This window comes from Silene latifolia, chromosome Y, assembly GCF_048544455.1.
Source record: "Silene latifolia isolate original U9 population chromosome Y, ASM4854445v1, whole genome shotgun sequence".
NCBI lineage: Eukaryota > Viridiplantae > Streptophyta > Magnoliopsida > Caryophyllales > Caryophyllaceae > Silene > Silene latifolia.
Window position 1 is genome coordinate 425,960,823 of NC_133538.1, and position 19,771 is coordinate 425,980,593.

The window sequence follows — 19,771 nt, forward strand, 5'->3', positions numbered from 1 at the left end:
TTATTTATGCAAATGAGATAGAAGCGGAGGAGGAGTTAGAAGAGGAAGAAGAAGAGAATGATAAGGAGAGGGATGGGATAGAAGAGGAGGGATGGGATAGAAGAGGGATGTTGACCGTTCTACTACGGAGGTGAGTGAGGAGGAGGAGGAGGAGGAGGTTGCTATACCCCGACATACTGACGGCAGGATGATCCTTGATCCGAATGGTCTTTGGAAATTTTTTATTCATTCTAGTTTGTAATTTTTTATTTAGTAATAAATGACTTTTTTTAGACATATGTTAATTATACATTATTTTTTTTCCTATATAATTATGTTTTTAACATGTTTGATTTCAGGTTTAGAAGTCAAACAGTTGTTCGTGGTGTGACTACTAGCACCCAAGAGAACATGAAACACGGCGTTACTTGTTGGAGTAACGCTACTGATGAAGATAAGGAGATGTGGTTCAACAACTTCCGGGTATCTATTTATAAAATATAATTTATTAAATATAATTTATTTATTCTAATTACCTTATTATTAATTTGTTATTTCTCATCCATTTGTTTACTTTTTGTAGCGTGTGTTCTATTGGCCAACCAACCTTGAGCGCCTAGTTTGGCAAAGGTATAATGACATTGGCAAGAAGAGGCTAAGGGACAACATGTATAAGGTGTCTAAGAGGAAGAAGGCACCATCTTTCATGAAAGGTATTTAGTTTCTTTTAATACCCATAATTAGTTAAAATTCATTACATATTTTGAAACTATATTAGTTAATAATTGATATTTTATTGATTATAGGTGCGTCATATGAGGAATATACCAAGTACCGGAACAGTCCTGAGTTCATGGAAGCATCGGCCCGGAACAAGATCAACAGGAAAGGAGGAGATAAGGACGCGGAAGTTGATCCTACTCATTATGGAGGGTCTCAATCTTTTCATGATCGTGTGTTGTCAGATGTAAGTTATTTGTCTTAGCTTTTAATTTAATAGTCTTCTAATTTAGTCTCATTAATTATCATGTTTGAGTAACAATTTCCTTGTTTTTTTTTCCGGAAGACCAAGAAGAATAAGGGCAAGATACCCACGATTATTGATCTCTTTGTTGACACTCACACAAAGAAAACAAGCAAGGGCAAGTTGATCTTCGCGAAGGAAAAAGATCAACAGTTATATGTAAGTGTCAAAAAAAAAATCTTAATGTGTTAAATTATATGTTTTATCAATTTTTAGATAAGTAACCTCTAACCATTAATGTTTTATCAATTTTTTAGGAACAATTCCTTGTCCGTAGGAAGAACAACCCGGAAATTGATGACAATGAGCTATGGTTTGATCTTGTTGAGGGGTTCCAAAGAGGAGATGTGTATGGAGCCGGCCGGAAAGGAGATTTTCTACCCTACTCCAAGAAGAAGAGGGTCAATTTCCTCCCAACAACAACCTTATACCCCAAGTGTCGTAAGTGTGCTCCAAGCTCAATTAGCCGCCAAGGAGAGGCAGGATGCCGAGAGGGAGAGGCGGGATGCCGAGAGAGATGAAGAAATTCGGAGGATAAAGGAGGAAATGGACCGGATGAACTCCTTCTTCGCCAATTGCAACACCGGTGGCGCCCATGAACCAAAGGATGCTAGAGATCCTAATTATGGAGGTGGTAGTGGAGCGGGAGCAAGTTTCCCTGTTATGTAGTTTTTTAGAGAACATGTTATTTCCGGATAATGTTAGATGACCAAAACTCGTAGTTGTGTGTATGGAACATGATTTTCTTTATCAAATTTGGTTGTGTTGGCTTCCCATGTGTTCTCTGCTGGAAGTGTTGGTTTATTTGCAGGTTTGTACGTATTTGGCTAGGTCAAAAACGATTTTTAGGCTAAAAAAATGTAAATTTGGCGACGGATACTGGGCAATTGACGACGGCAAACTGTCGCTAAGCTTCTGATCATGATTTAATTTTAGGGTGATTGGCGACCAAAAACAGTCGCCAAAATGGCGACCAAAAACAGTCGCCAAATTGGCGACCAAAAACCGTCGCCAATATTGAGTTTTTGGAAGTGACGTGGCTTGAACTATGGCGACCACTGACAGTCGCTAATGTGGCGACTACAAACAGTCGCCAATTTTGGCGACGAGTTTCTGTCGCCCGCTTTAAAAAATTCCGTCTCCAAAATTGGCGACGAAGGCCTGTCGCCAAAAGCGACTAAACCTAGCTACGAAGTGCGGGCGACGGGCCTTAGTCTCTTTATTCTTAATGGCGACTGTTCTCAGTCGCCTTATATGGTCGATAATTACCTTATTTGTTGTAGTGGGGGATGCCATGGGAGATTTGACAGTGCAGCCTCATCTTTATGATGATATTCGAGGTAAACAGGTGTTGGATCCTAAGATGGTTGAGTGGAGAGCTGGAGTAGAGAAAGGGACAGTGTCTCGATTCTCTATTCATACAGATGGTAGTTTGAGGTTTGACGGTAGGTGGTGTGTCCCTAATGATGAGGAGCTGAAAAAGACAATCATGACAGAGGCACATTGTACACCGTATTAAGTACATCTAGGTGGTGACAAGTTATACAAGGATTTAAAGAACACGTTTTGGTGGCCTGGGATGAAGAAAGAAACAGCTGATTTTGTGGCCCGTTGTTTGACATGCCAGAGAGTTAAAGGGGAACAGCGACGACCACAAGGTAAGATTCAGTCTTTAGAGGTACCTTAGTGGAAGTGGGAATCCATTTCTATGGATTTCATCGTGGGTTTGCCAAAGAGTCAACAGGGTAACAAAATGATATGGGTAATAGTGGATCGACTGACCAAGTCAGCTCACTTTGTGCCAATGAAAGATACATGGACTAAAGCACAATTGGCTATGGCTTATCGGAAGAATGTGCTAAAGTTACATGGAGTCCCTAAGGACATAGTATCTGACAGAGATGCAAGATTTATCTCAAGGTTTTGGAAAGAGTTGCAGGAATCTTTGGGAACAACTTTGAAGATGAGTATGTCATTTCATCCTGCGACAGACGGTCAGACTGAGAGAACGATCAAGACTCTTGAGGATATCTTGCGAGCTTGTGTGATGGACTTTGGTGGTAGCTGGGAACAGAGGCTGTATTTGATAGAGTTTTCTTACAACAACAGCTATCACACTAGTATTGGTATGACACCATTCGAGGCTTTATATGGGAGGAGATGTAGGAGTCCGATTTGTTGGGACGATAGTGCTGAGGCAGTGGTTCTAGGACCAGAGATGGTGCATGATATGGTTGAGCAGATTAAGATGATCAGGGAACGGATGAGAGCAGCTCGGGATAGGCAAAAGAGTTATGCAGATCTACATCGCCGGGATATAGAGTTTCAGGTTGGGGACAAGGTTCTTTTGAAAGTGTCTCCTATCCGTGGGGTTATGAGATTTGGGAAGAAAGGCAAGCTGAGTGAGAAGTTCATCGGGCTTATGAGATCTTAGAGCGGGTTGGAGAGGTTGCATATCGCCTGGCTTTACCAGCTGCGTTAGAGAGAGTGCATAATGTGTTTCATGTATCTCAGCTGCGGCAGTATGTGAGTGACCCGTCACATGTGTTAGAGACAGAGAGCTTAGAGCTAGATGAGTCCTTGTCATATCTTGAGGTGCCTAAGCAGATTCTTGACCGGAAGGTTAGGAAGACTAAGAGTGGTGAGACAATTTTGCTTAAGATCCTTTAGTCTAACCACGAGTCTGAGGAAGCTACATGGGAGGCAGAGGAAGCCATGAGAGAGCGTTACCCTTTCCTTTTTGATCAGGTATGTATGGTTACGGGGACGTAACCTCGTTTCTTTTAGGGGGTAGGAGATGATCGCGAAGAGTTTTTAAGAGTTTTTTATACCTTTTTATGTTGTGTCGGTATGTTTGTTGTGGTTGAGTCAGGTTGACTTTGGGTTAGTAACATGTTTTATGTTGAGTTTTGTTTTGGTTGTTGAGTCCGGAGTGTTGTAGTGTGTGTCTTTGTTTTGTTGTGGTTTGAACTTCGGGGACGAAGTTCTTTTTTAGGAGGGAAGACTGTAATACTACGGTTTTATGAGTCTCTGGGTACTCTATCGAGTGGGCCTTACTCTGTTGAGTAAGGGTGTGTTACATTTTAAAAATAGTTTCTGACCTGTTGGGTACTCGATCGAGTAACCTTGATACTCGATCGAGGAGGGGGCACTCGATCGAGTATCTCAGCTACCCGATCGAGTAGCCGGTTTACGGGGGGATAATTTGTCGGGTTTTGTTAATAATGCGATTTAGTATATAATTACTTCCGTCACTTTCTTTAAACAATTTTACAAACCTAATTGCTTTCAAAAGAGAAAACAAACTACGTTCTTCGCATCAATCGCATTGTTGGCAAATCCCGAAGCTTTGAAGGTCGGAATTCGTGTTTCTTTATACCTTTGTAATCCTTGCGTCGAGCGTAAGATCTACGTACTGTTTTTATAGTATTTTGTTAAAGTTGGTTAAACCCTAATATTGGGATTTGAGGGTTTTGTTGTATTTCTTGGTTGGTAGTAATTGTATGATTGTATGTTAGGAGGAGGATTCGTAGAAGAAGCCTTTTGATATCAGCTGTTGAGACCGTCTGACTGTGTTGCTTTCCAGGTAGGGTTTCCCTACTCAGTATTAATCCCATAATGTGTTGTTGGTGTTTTGTGGTTGTTGAATATTATCATACTCGTACTGTGACGATTGTTGGATTTGGTTGTTGATAGTAGTTATGATTGTTTGTATCTGTCTGTGTTCTTCGGGGCGCGTCCCTGGCTGAGTGGAGTCACTTGCGGGAGTGGCTTCACGCCCATTATTCGCCTTCTGTGGAACCCGCCATAAAAGGGATGTGCACATTAAGGAATTTGGGTTTATCGCTAGACGGAGATGAGCGGGGATTTGGTGGGTACGGCTGCGGTCCCCCACTGGCGGCGTGGAGTGACCTGTTGGGATGGGCACTCTGGCAGGGCTACACACTTTAGTGTGTAGTCAGGATTGTGGAGTTGGGATTGGAGTTTGGAGTATATATGTGATGATTGAGCTGTTTGTTTAATGTGTTGTTGGTTTATATAAATTGTGTGATTAGTACTAACCCCATTTATTGTTTTAAAAACTGTGGTGATCCATTCGGGGATGGTGAGCAGTTGTTGAGCAGGTATGAGTCGAGTTACATGGGATAGCTGGGATGTGCCACCGTCTGATGATAGAGTCTTCCGCTGTAGCATGATTAGTTTATCAAACATTTCATTTAGTTGTTGGTTTAGAGAACATGTAACCGTATTTTGGTATTTTGTTTTGGATTGTATCTTATTCACTAAAGTTATACTATTTAAATGTTGTTTCGTTATTGTCTTATGATTATCATTGCCTCGGGCAACCGAGATGGTAGCATCTTTATACCCGAGTGGTCCTGGTAAGGCACTTGGAGTATGGGGGTGTTAGAATCGTTCAAAGAATTCTATGATTTTCTACGGTTCCTCTTGTACAACCTTTGATTTCTTTTGAGCTTTACATATGTTGTGATGTTAGATTTGTTGAACTCTGTACTCGTTTTCTTGTTTTCTTATTTATGTCTGCAGTCTGACACTCATTGAGAATATTCTGCATTATTTATGTCTGAAGTCTGACACTCATTGATATTTATTGATTTGGTTAAAAAATTTTATGGTTTTAAGTTGGTAAATAATGGCAGAGTCAAGACGAAGAAAAGGTAGTAGCTGCAACCAACAAAGATCCGGCGATGAAGATGACGAGGTCTCGGAATCACCAACGAAAAAGTTAAGGATATCCATCGAGTATAAGTGGTGAGTGAAATGGGCTAAATTCCAGCTACAATTATTTAATATACAAAGGAACCGACTGACTTTTGGGATATGCATTTGAATTTGTCATCTAAATGTTCTTAGTCTGCCCCCTTTTGGTATTTTTCTATGTTTTGTCATTTTTTGAACTACTAGTAGTATAGTCAGTGAGATTCACCATCCCTGGAACTGGCCTGGAACTGCCACTCTTGAGGCCTGATTCAATGTTGAAGGTCAAGCAGCCGCAGGCTGAGCACGACCCCGCCTTCCACCTCTTTGCAAAGTTCTTATTACGCCGCGGTTATTGCGATCTTGTGTATTAGATTAGGGTCAGTGTTGTTCAAGTGATGTTATGGTTCTCTATTCTGTTTGTTTGCATTATATACCAATTAATTTGTTTTGCTTATTTAGTAGGATGGGGTGATATTTATGCTTAAATAAATTTCATATGAAACAAGACTTGTTAGAGCTGCTGTTTTACGTATTTCATTTTTGCAAAATTTGTGGACTTGATGACGGGTAAAATAGGTAATGCCTTTGTAAGAATACATATTATTTAGTATAGCTTATCCTAAATAAACTTATACTTGGTGAGATGGTTTGGACATTTCATGGATATATGTACGTATTATCACAATATTCAAGAAAGTGCATTGATTTTAATACTTTCTGCAACTTATTGGTGTGGTGTAATACTTCCTTTTTGCTTCTTTAATACACACATAATTTATTTGTAACAATAAACAGGTTTGAACATTCGGTGGTTTCGAAGTTAGTGACAAAAACAGTGAAAGGTAATTATCATGAGCATGGGCCAAATTGGACTGAAACTAAACCTGCCCGACGAGAACAGTATTGGAAGTGGTTTAAGGTAAATATCTACTTTTATTTGAATTAGACTTTGGGAAAACAAATGTTAAATAATTATGTAAATTAAATTTTTACAAGTTTTATATTTTTGAATAAACAGAGCCAAGTGGATTATCTTAAAGATGAAGAATATCAAGTTAGAGCAGAGTTTGCCAATAGCTTCAAAACAAGGCTAAGGAACATGGTTAGTCGGGCTGCCAAAAAGCACCCAAAATGGATGGTGATGCACTCCATGCCGAATTGTTGCGTGATAGACAATCCGATAAAGGGAAAAAAAAAACAGCTCAAGCACAGGCCAATCGCAAATCAAATGTAGAGGAAGGTGGAAAAGCTTTGGGAACTCATACCATGGGGCGAATGAATTCTCTACAAGTGATGGAGAAATTAGTAAGTAGCAAATTTATCTTAATAACTTTAATAAACTATGTAACAATTGCGATTTCTTCAGTGTTTTTGTGTTTGTGTTTTCTGTTAACATGTGTAGTCTAACGGTGGAGATTACCCACCTGCAATTGAGATATTGAAAGCGACAGAAAAGAAGAAGAAAGGAGGATATGTTTCAAAGAAAGCTGAAGATTTTGCTGTAAGTTATGATTTTATTATTGTGAGACTTCTCCCTGCTGGTTGTCTTTGATTTCAGCCTTTGCATTCAGATATCCCATTTACGATTATGGTCTTCCGCCCCCTAAATTTCTTTTGTTTCATGTTGATGATTAATTTGGAAGCGTGCAAAGTAGCAAATAAGCCCCAAAGTTTCAATTGAAAGAAGACATACAAATACAAATACCCTTTGGTTTGGTTTAAGTGGGTACAACTTATACGTCTGATCTACCATTCACATACATTCTCCCACATTGGAATGCTTATATGTTTCTATACAAATCTTTGTTCCCATTGGTGAAATTAAGCCAATTTTGTCCAAGTCTCATCCATAAGTAGACCTGCTAAACGGGTTAGTTATGTCGGGTTCGAGTTGATACTTTTGGTTTGATTATTTCGAGTTTGTAATAAGTATTTAGGTTGGATTGGTTCAAGTTGGGAGTTATTTGTGTTTATATCATCGTTGACTTTCTGAGGGTTGTTATAAAGTTATTTATGCATAATGCTCAGTATGCTGCGACGGTAAATCAGTCAGCATTTGGGTTAGATCATATGAATTGGTCAGTTCTATCTCTGAGTAGTCCTATGTTCGGGTGCAGTTGTGCAAGTCCTAAGTTTTTTAGTGTAATAATCCTGCTTTTGTTTCAGGAATCAATTGAGGCAGAAATTAGTGCCCTTGAATCTCAAGGGGTAACTAATATCAATAAAGATAAAGTATATCTTGAAAAATGCGGCTTTAATAAGAAGGGGTTAGTTTTTGGTGTTGGTTCTGCACTCAAGCATTACTTTGATCGCCCGACCACAGGAAGTAGGGAGCCCAACCATACCGCCCAGAATTATTCGCCCGGAATACTTCCTCGGCTTGTGAGCAAGAATGTCGAAGCTGAGCGCCGTAACAAAGAGCTCCAAGACAGAGCACAAAGAATGGAGGCATTTTTACCAGCAAAATTTTGGCCTACCTTCACCACAAAAAGAAATAAAACAGGCGACCGATTTTGGCGACTACAATCAGTCGCTAAAATCAATTTGGCGACTGATTTCAGTCGCCAAACGCCAGTCGCAGACCGTAGTCGCCTTTTCTAATTTTGGCGAATAATGTCAGTCGCCAAATGATAAAAATAGCGACTGAAATGGCAGTCGCCAATTTGGCGACTAAAACAAGGTAGTCGCCAAATTAGCGACTGAAATTCAGTCGCTAAATTGACTTTTAGTCGCCAAATTTTGGTGACTAGGCCAATATCACTGAGTCAAATTTGGCGACTGAAAGGGATTGGCGACTGAATTTCAGTCGCAAAATTGGCAAATACTTTTATTCAGTCGCCAATTTGGCGACTGAAATTCAGTCGCCAAATCCCTTTTCAGTCGCCAAAGCCACTGAATGTTTTGGTGGTTTTTTTTGTTTTCATTGCTAGCCAAATATTTACAACCTGCATACAAACCGAAGTTCCACAACGCCATACATCCTAAACTTCAACACACACAACACCATACATTTCAAATTTCAACCCAACACCACACATTTTCCCAACTTCATTTCATAAATTGAAAATGAAAGTTTTACAAGCTAACATATTCTAAAGTTCAAGTCTTATTACATGCTAAATTAAACTTACTTAACTACGTGGAAGCCAACACCGGCTCCACTCCCGCCTTGTGGACCATACGGATCAAAAGGATCGTAGTCGGGTCTAGGTCCGGGGTTACAACCTTGCCACCAAGTCTCAAACATTGCCATTTTTTCCTTCATTTGGCGGAATTCTTCATCACGTTTTCTTTCACGTTCATCACGCTCTCTTACTTAAGCTTGAAGTTGACTAATAATTCCTGGTTGATACGTGTTGCTAGGAATTGTTGAAGTCGATCTCCTACGCGTGTTCTCATAGAAAGCCGGTGTTGAACTTCCGGTACCATACACGTGCCCTTTCTTGAAGCCATTCACCAACTCAAACCATATGTCATTATCCGGTTTTTCTGGATTGGCGGCTTTTTCATGTTCAAATGCATCCTACAATATTAAACAAATGGTAGTAAATTAATATGGTAACCAGCTTATATAAGACATTTTAAAAGAGAATAAATTAACAAAAATTAAGTGTTAGGGAAAACATACATATAATTCCTTGTCTTTTGGCTTAGTCCAACTTCTAATCCCTTTGTGATCAACCCTGGAATGCGTGTCCATAAACAATTCCGGTACCGTCGTAACCGGCTTTGACTTCTTCTTTTCTTTCTGAATGAAAAAAAAAACATACATGTTAGAAAATCAACAAAAAATATAACATAAAATAAACATGTTGAAAACCAAAAAAAGTGTGAAATAATAGACAAACTTACACCCAATACAAGATCCCAGAACGATCGGGATCCCCCGTAATGAGTAGGCTCGACCACGGCATCTATCTTTCCTCCTTTTTTGTTGAGGGATGCTTGCTTAGACTTTTTCTGAAAAGCTTCACTTTTGGTATGCTTTATTAAGCCTTCATACTTGTCACCTGCAATTACACATATGAAATCATAACTAATAAGTTACTGATATTATTTATAATATAAGAGAGTATATATGCTAATTAATACAAATAACAAAACAAGTTAATTAAATACCTTTCATGTTGTCTGGCTCCTTCGAGTGCCTGGCCGTCTTCCAGATCACGTCCCGATATCGTCGAGTACCGCCTTCATTGTACCTATTACGGACATTCGTTTTTTGAGACGGTTCCCAAGCAAATGCTTGCTACAAAAAAAAAGGCGACAAAATTTCATATCAGTATAAAATTAAAGTCTACATTGGTTCTTAAAAAATTTATCAAAATTAATTATTTGGTTTCTAAAACAAAGAACTACGGAAAATATATACCCGAAAGTTATTGAACCACGCCTCTTTTTGTGCATTAGAAGCTTGTGTCCACGATGTAGGAATTGGACCCACGGAATTAGTCTTCGTGCTTTTCGTTACACCTCGTATCACGCAATCGTCCATAAACCTGCATTTATTTTGAACATGTAAAATTAGAAACGATTATAATTTTACAAAAAAATAATAATAATAATAATAGTAGACTAATAAAGAATAAGACTTACCATAATCCCGCCGGCTCAAGTATCATCCGATGATCCAAAGTGTACCGTATCTGCACCTGTACTGCCTCGTCGGTGGCGTCAGCCTCATCCTCGTCACCGTCACCGTCATCGTCTGTCTGCATCGGATCCTCACGCATAAACTCCTCCTCCTCACGCGTACTCTGTCCAGAACCTAAGCCGCCTCCACGCCTCCTACCTTGACCTGCTCCAGCCATCTGCAGTAATACAAATAAAAATTAACACAAATAATGATAAATGAAAATTATACGGACTTCTAAATTTTAATTATTTATTCTTGAGGAATACAAAATTATACCAATTTAATCATACTCATCATCGTCGTCGTCGTCGTCCTCCTCATCCTCATCCTCATCATCATCATCATCACCATAATCAACTTCAACTCCAAACCCCTCGTCCCTCCTCCTCCTTTTCTCCTCCTCCCTTCTCCTCCTCACCTCCTCTTCCCCCCTCCTCTCCTCCTCTTCTTTCCTCCTCTCCTCCTCCTCCTCCTCCTCCTCATCCTCCCCCGATAGTCTCTCTTCCACATCATAATATTCTTCCTCTTCTATGTCTTCACCATCTTTATTCTCATGCTCATAGTTGATTTCATCGGGTGGAGACAAAAGTGTTTCATTTGAAACGTTTTCTTCTTGGAAAAAAGTCATATCAACTTGTGACCGTGCCTTTGTCTTAAAGATTGCACACCACGCATTTTGATTTCTATCATTTGTTGTGCTTGGATAAGTAGCAAAATACACTTGATAAGCCTGATGTGCAAGTATAAATGGATCATACTTAGAGTATGTTCTAGTACGATTCACTTCTACAAGCTTGTATTGTTCATGTACTCTCATTCCAACCATAGAATTATCCTTCCAGTCAACCTTGAATAAGACAGTTTTATAAGCTCGGTCACGTCCATTATAACTAATTTCAAAGATATCTTCAACTATACCATAGTATTCGTTGTCATCAAGAGAAGAAATAGTAACCTCCCAATTGCACCTAGCCTTACCTTTACCGTGGTTGAATGTTTGAAAATTAAACCCATTAATCGAGTATTGATTCCACGTTTTTACCACTTTTTAAGGACCAAACGCCAAACTTCTTATCAAATCATCTTGAATATTCAACTCAATTACATGTTTCTGAAACCATGTTGGAAATTGGTCCTCATGTTTGTCCCAAACATCATCCTTAGTTATATTAGGATTCCTCTCAATGATATCATTAACAAACTGTGTTTCGTATGACTCCAAGAGGTCACAATTAGATAGCACGTAAAGGTGGGCATGATTATACTACTTATCATCCAAATATCTTGTTTGTCCCTTTGATGAACACCCTTCATCATCTTGAATTTGAAAAAATTCGTGTAAACTTCCGTCTATTTCATCCGGTTTCTCAACATTCAAGTTTTTTGCTTTGGTTTCTATATGTTTTTCAAAGTAAAGAGAATAAAAGTTTGCAATCTCTTCCGTTAAATAAGCATTGCATATAGAACCTTCCACCCTATCTTTATTACCAATTTTTTTCTTCAAATGATTAAGAAACCTATAAAAGTTAATGATGAGTTTTATTAATAATAAAGTTAACATATAATAAATAGATTAATTATTATTATTAATTTTAATTTAAAAGTAGCTAGATTATCTTAATTATCTTTTAAATGGATACATCCACCTATATTGGACGGGTCCCCCAACTTTGGCTTCATATGGCAAATGAACCGGTAGATGCTCCATGGAGTTAAAAAATGCAGGAGGAAAGATCATTTCAAGCTTACACAATATCTGTGGTATTTGCTCTTCCAGACGAGTCATGTCATCAACACATATTGAAGAGGCACATAAATCTCGGAAGAATTGACTAATCTCAACAACTGCATTCCAAACGTTTGTCGGCACGAGGTGTTTCAAAGCAACGGGTAATAATCGCTCCATGAATACATGACAATCATGACTTTTCAAGCCTTGCAACTTCAGCTTCTTAAGACCAACACATCGACTAAAATCTGATGCATACCCATCAGGAAACTTCAAATTTTGTAACCACTCACACAATACCTTTCTCTTAGCTTTGTCGAGAGTGAAAATGAATGTTGGCTTAGACCCGTCGCCGCGAATGTGTAATTTGGGACGATGACAAAATTTCTGCAAATCTTTTCTAGAAGCAATGCTATCACATTTTTCACCTTCTACATCCATGATCATGTCAATTAGTTGCTCCAAGAAATTCTTTTCTATGTGCATTACATCCAAATTATGTCTTATCAACATTGTCTTCCAATAAAGAAGGTCCCAAAGAATGCAAAGCATGCTTCTTTTAAACCAACCGTTTTTCTGCTTTTTCAATTCTTTAAATTCTTCTTCGGTACCATCAACAGAGGATGGTAAATCACATACCGTCTTCCAAATCTCATCCCAAGGCACTCGTTTCGGAGGGGTATCAAGCACCTCTTTACCTTTTCTGAAAGCTTTCTTGTTCCTTCTATGTGGATTTCCCTCTCGTAAGAAGCATATATGACAATCAAACCAGCTTATTTTCTTTCTATTGGGAAGCCAAAATGCTTTACTTTCCCCCATGCAACAAGGACATACTTTTTGTCCTTGTGTAGACCACCCAGATAGCATACCATAGGCGGGAAAATCATTTATTGTCCACAAAAGGGAAGCTTTAAGTTGAAAATTTTATTTCTTAGACACATCATAAGTTTCCACCCCAACTTCCCACAAATATTTCAACTCCTCCACCAATGGTTGTAAATAAACATCCAAATTACGTTTCGGGCTTTTTGGTCCGGGAATAATAAGTGACAAGAAGATAAAGGTCTTTTCATACATAACCAAGGTGGTAAGTTGTATGGTGTGACCATAACGGGCCAACAAAAATACTTCCTCCCAAAATTACCGAAAGGATCAAATCCATCCGTACACAAGCCAAGTCGTACATTGCGGGGTTCCTTGGCAAATTCAGGATATATCTGATCAAATCGTTTCCATTCTTCCCCATCACTAGGATGACTCATCTTCTCTGGAGCACGTGGGTTTTCTTTGTGCCATCTCATTTGTTCGGCAATGTTTTTGGTGGCATAGATTCTTTGAAGTCTTGGTGCGAGAGAAAAGTAAAACAATTGGTTACATGCTATTGGTTTCTTACTCTTTTTGGCCCTCTTACTACCCTTGCCTTTTTTTCAACACCAAGACTGTATCTCCTTCACTTGTCTCATATCTATCCGCCCCACAATCTTTGCATTTGTCAAGCAAAGCATCATCTTTCCAAAATAACATACATCCTTCAGGACATGCATCAATCTTTTCATACGGTAACTGAAGACCTTTAACTACTTTTTTGGTAGTGTAGAAACTTCGGGTCATGATATTATCATCGGGGAAAGATTCCTCAAGGAACGAGGCAATGCCATCAACAGCAAGAAATGGCATATTAAACTCACATTTCAAGGTAACTATCCTAGAAGCGGCTTATAACAATGTCATTCTGCTTCCTTCATACAAGGGTTTTTCTGAGGCTTTTAACATGTCAAGAAAGGCTTTTGCTTGTGGGTGTGGCGGTTGTTCTTCAGAAATGGTTGTATGGTCATCACTATTAAAAATAGTGGAATCCATAGCATCAACAACCATCTCTCTATATGGGTTCTCATCAATTTGTATTTGTTGGGTGTGAGCTTGTTCATGAATTGGAGAATATGCTTCTCCATGTGAAATCCAATTGTAATAATTTGGCTTAAACCCATTTATAATGAGATGTTCTTCTACTACAATGTCAAGCTGATATTTCAGGTTTTTGTATTTGGCACAAGGACACCTAAGTTTTTTGTCTATCAAGTCATATTCATCTTGTTGTTTAGCAAATTCAATAAACTCGCTAACACCCTTTATAAATCTAGCGGTAGGACGTCTTTTCTTATTGGAATGGTCTAATCTTCCTTCATACATCCATGAACGTTCCAATCTCTTCATTTTAATCTAAAGAAGACCCCACAATAATTTAAACATTTTTAAAAAATAACAATAATATTACATACAAAATTTAAACATTATACTCCACATTATACAATAAACATATGAAAACAATATATAAATATTGTCAATAAGTAATCCATCTTCGAATGGGGTCCTTATCACTCCAACCTAAACCCGTCAATGTACGTTTCAAGTCACTAGCAAACACACTTGTAATTGATTAATGAGGAAAAAATTCGGCAGCAATTCTCTTCAGTTCTCCAAACACACATCAATGTAGAATAACTAATTACTCCACATATACATGTATTCGGAGAACATTAAAGGGATTGCCACCAAACTCATTCCTCATTAATAAATCACAAGTACGTGTTTACTACCTAAATGACTTGAAACGTACAAAGACAGTCCCAAAATGGGGACTATTCAAGAATTACTCCTAATGAGTAATTCTAGAACGGGTACTAAGTCAACATCAAATCAAACTAACACTAATTTAAATTTTAAGATAAACAACAACACTTGGTACTAAATTAATTAAGTCAATCAATAGCACAATTCAACAACATAATAAAGGTTTCTATACTAGAGTCCGTAGCATAATTTGAACTAAAATTAGTAAATTTAAAAGGTAACTGGTAAGATGAGGTTACCTAATCAAGTAAAAGCACAAATGAAAAGAAAACAAGAAGCAACAGCTACCGAGGACGGTGGTGCTCAACAACGCGGTGACAACCCTGAAAGGAGAAAAGAAAAACAAAAAAAAACAGGGTTATTCAACCTCAATTCAGCAATAACATGAATTATCAAACTAAATTTATCAAAATCAAGTCCTAAAGAAGGTTCCACTTAGCTAATAGCTAATTTCTCTTAATCCAAAAGACGGTTCCACTTAGCTAATTCCATTAATGCAAAAGACGGTTTCACTTAGCTTAATATTAATAATAATAAGACGGTTTCAATTAACTTAGTAATAATAATAATAATAATAATAATAATAATAATAATAATAATAATAATAATAATAATAATATTAATTAAGACGGTTCCACTTAGCTTAATACTAATGATAATGAGACGGTTTCACTTAGCTACCCAACACCAAACACCACCCACGACCCAACCAAGGCCACCCCACGACCCACCCCACCCACGGCCGACAACCGCCACCCACGGCCGACCAACCCCCCACCCATAACCCTAAACCTAAACACAATCCTCTTTAATCATTCCCTTTTAATTCAAACACAAATTAAACTAAATCTAACTACAAATTAATCTAACATACTAACTACAAATAAATATAACAAACTAACCACAAATTAATCAAACTAACTACAAATTAATCTAACAAATTAAACTAATTAAACTGAAATTAAACAAAAAAAACTAACCTAATTAAAGAGAGTGGAAGTGGCGGTGGAAATGACGGTGGAAGTGTAGTTGTATCGTCGTCGTCGCTGCTTCCCTTTTTTTTCCGAAAGAGTAAAGTAGGAGAGAGGAGGATCTGGTTTCTATAAAAAAATTTGGCGACTGAAATCCATTTTGGCAACTGAAATTCAGTCGCCAAAATGGCGACTACCTGAAATCCGTCGCCAAATCTGAAAAATCAGTCGCCAAATTTGATACCCTTTTTAAAAAAGTCAGTCGCCACATTAGCGACTGATTTCAGTCGTTAATTTGTTAATCAGTCGCCAAATTGGCGACTACTATTATCAGTCGCCAAATTTCGGCCGCCTGTTTTAGTTTTTCTTGTAGTGCTTTGACCCAAATTGTAATATCGACCAGTTCCATACTCGAGAGGACTTCAATGATGATGATAGTGGAAATGGCAACTTTAAATCAATCCCAACTAATTAGTGATATCGGAAATGTTCACCTAACAATAAGTTATATTATGTATGAATTTAAGGATGCTTTCTATGTATGTACACCTTTTAATTTACTTAATGACTAATGTGACACACAATTTCAGGTGGTTCTTATATTGTTGGCTCCTTTTAAGTTTATTGTTTGGTAAAATATAGGAGCAAAAGAAGGAAAAGGGATGATGTAACTGTAATACTACAGATTCTATTAAGATGTACACTCGACCGAGTAGAGCCTACTCGGCCGAGTGGTGTTAATTGTGGAGTCTGTTTTGGTTCTGCCGAGTATGTAGAATACTCGACCGAGTAGAGGATACTCGGCCGAGTATAGCTTTACTCGACCGAGTATCCGGTCTGGCAAGTGTTATTTTACCGGTTTGATTTGGGAATGTTTAGGGTTATTTTATATTCAACGTCAGTTTCTAAAACATCATTTTCAACCCTAATCATTTTACGATTACTCTAATCACTCCCTAATCACTCCCTAATCATCCCCTAATCTCGTTGTGTGGGCAATCGTCGTGCTCCTTGCGTATAATCTTTTATTCTACTGTTGGTAAGTTTCATTTCCATGTCATTTGTATTCTTTTGGGGTTACTATATATATGGAATTGGGAAATATGGGGGATTGTGCAATGTGTAATTGTGTTGTGTGGTTATTGTATAGGAGAAGACTTCGTAGAGGAGCCTTTCTGATTGTTCGGTTTTCGTTTTACTGTTGATTGCTAAGGTAGGGTTTTCCCTACTTAGTTTACTGTTCATTGTTTAAGACATGATTGTTTTGTGATTATTGTTATCTGATGATCATCGGAGTATGGGCGTTGTTGTGACGGTGGTGGTGTAGAGATGTTGTGACAGATGTGATGTTGTGTGTGAGATTGTGATGGAGTCACTTGAGGGAGTGGCTTCACACCCTAGTTCGCCCTCCGTGGAACCCGCCACGGGAGGGGATGTGCACATTAAGGGACAGGGATTGTCAGTCACTCATTGATGAGCTGGACTAGGTGGGATCGGCTGCGGTGAGCCACTGGCGGCGAGGATTACCTGTTGCGATGGGTAATCTGGCAGGACTACACACTTTGGTGTGTATTCAGTTACTGTGTGAGATCGGGAGACTGGAGTTGGAGGATGATCAGCTGGTTACCTCGTTTATTTGTCTTATATTGATTGAGTAATACTGACCCTGTTGTTGTTTGTGGAATCTGCTGTGATCCATTCGGGGATGGTGAGCAGGCTTGACAGGTATTGCTAGTGGTGAGCTTGGGGCAGTCATGGGCGCGTTGTCATCACCAGTCGTAGCATCACCGTCCGAGTCTTAGTTTTGATTTAATTAGTTGTCAGACATTGGAGTTGTTTATTGAATCGGTTTTGGATTTTGGTTTGATGTAAACTTTAACACTTAATGGTATTTTAATAAATGTGCTCAGTTCAGACGCTTTTGATATGTACTAACCTCGGGCAACCGAGATGGTAACACACTTTCATGGTAGGGTGGTCCTGGTAAGACACCTTGGTATGAGGGGGTGTTACAAAGTGGTATCAGAGCCGAAGATTCCGGAACCTAAACAAATGAATCTAATGAACTTAGGGAGTCTAAATAAAATGAACCCAGGGAGAGTTGTTTGGAGCCACAAAGACTCGGGAGACGTCCCGGAGTCGCAATTTGGCCCTTATTAACTTGAACCGGTCACATGGGGAAGTGTGTTGAGAGATGTGTCTTGCATGTGCATGTATGTGAAGATTCATGTTGATAATAAGTGATGGTTGCAAATTTATATGGGGAATTCGTAAGTTTGGTGATTGGAAAAGTAGTAAAAGGGACGGGTATGTGAACTTTGGTGTATTGGATTAGCCTATGAATGAATGGTATGGTTGTGTGTTTATAACGTGTCATTTAAGTTCCTGTTGTTATATGTTTGATGAGGGTATAGAAATCATGATAGGGGACTTTATACTGTTTAACCCGTCTTTGGTCTGGCTCGGCCGAGCAGGGCAGGTACTCGACCGAGTAGGGTGTACTCGGCCGAGTAACCAGGCACTCGACCGAGTGTTGTTTGGCAGTGAGTAGCAATGGCTACTGTATGTGTTTACTCGACCGAGTAAGAAGGTGTACTCGACCGAGTAGTGACTACTCGGCCGAGTATTGTTTGTACTCGACCGAGTATACATTCTGGGTTTTTGACGTTGGCTACCCTAGTCGATTACTCGACCGAGTGTCTGGGATACTCGACCGAGTATTGTCTTATACTCGGCCGAGTGTTCCTTTGGCGGAAGATTGTTACATTTTGAGCCGTAGGCTTCTGTGCTTACGTTCCCTTGTTTCTTATCAGCTCAAAATGCCACCCAAAAGAACCCCCGCACAGATCCAAGCTTCTGAGATGACTCTTGATGAGGTTGCTCGCATGATTGAGCAACAAGAGGCTCTCCTTGAAGCTCTCAAAAATGTGGGAAAGGGGAATAAGAAGCCGGTGGATGCTACTCAGCTCAGCATCAGCATTGCTCGCTTCAACCCTCCCACATATGAAGGGGTGGGGGAACCAAAGCTGCTCGAGAAGTGGCACCGTGAGATTGAAGCTCTTATGGAAATGGTTAAGTGTCCCGAAGACATGATCGTTGAGCAGGTAGTATACTACCTAAGAGGTGAAGCCGCTGTGTGGTGGCAAAACGTCAAGGAAGATGCTAGAGATTATTACAAGGCTGAGGGTCTGGTAGCTATTCCTTGGTCTGGGTTGAAGAGCGCTATGAGAGAGCAGTTTGTGCCGGAGCATATCCGACACAAGATGAGATCCGAGTTTGATTCCTTCACCATGTCTGAGGAGATGACAGTCACTGAGTACTATTATCGGTTCCTAGAGCTATCTCGTTATGTTGAAGACATGCAGCTGGGACAGAGGGGTTTGGCTCTCCGTTTTGAGAGGGGTTTATCTGCCAAGATCGTGAGCCGTATGCCAGCTGGGGTTGCTACTGATCTTAAGGAAAGAGCGGGCCAAGCTGAGAGGATGGTAGATCTCTCAAGAGAGATCAATGAGAGGACTGCTGCTGAAAAGAGGAAGGCTGACAGTGGAAGCAACAGTCAGTCGGGCAACAAGAAAGGAAACTTCAACCATGCAAAGGCTTTTTCTGGTGGGCCTGGTTTCTCGGGAGGATCTCTTGGCTGGGGAAAGAATGGAGGTCGGAGTGTGAGTGACAACTCTAACCTTACATGCTTCAACTATGGTGGTGTAGGCCACAGGAGATGGGACTGCACGAGTTACAGGCCCGACACTGGTTCAGGAGCTCATCAGGGGAATTTATCTCAGGGGCCAACTCAAAGTTTTGCTAGTAACCGACCAGGAGGTTCATGGGGCAACAGAGTGGAAAGGGCAACCAGGGCAGTTATAACCGCAGTGGTGGTGGATCATATAAACGTCAGAACAACAACACCACCCAAGATTAAGCAACCAAGCCAAGTACCTCCAATGCTTCGGTTCAGGGTGGAGGACAGAAAAACAGTGGGAAGCTTTTCATGATGGACAAACAGGAAGCGCAGGATGATGCTCATGTAGTTATCGGTACCTTTCTTGTTCATAATGTACCATCCTTTATTTTGTTTGATT

General features: G+C 39.5%; 1 long non-coding RNA gene across 1 annotated transcript; it reads left to right on the top strand.

Moving 5' to 3' along the window:
* Positions 1–846: 846 nt before the first annotated feature.
* On the top strand, positions 847–1,357 carry LOC141626645 (uncharacterized). Its single transcript, XR_012536247.1, has 3 exons — positions 847–946; positions 1,046–1,162; positions 1,261–1,357. It is a non-coding gene; the product is annotated as an uncharacterized LOC141626645 (long non-coding RNA).
* The last annotated feature ends 18,414 nt before the right edge of the window (positions 1,358–19,771 follow it).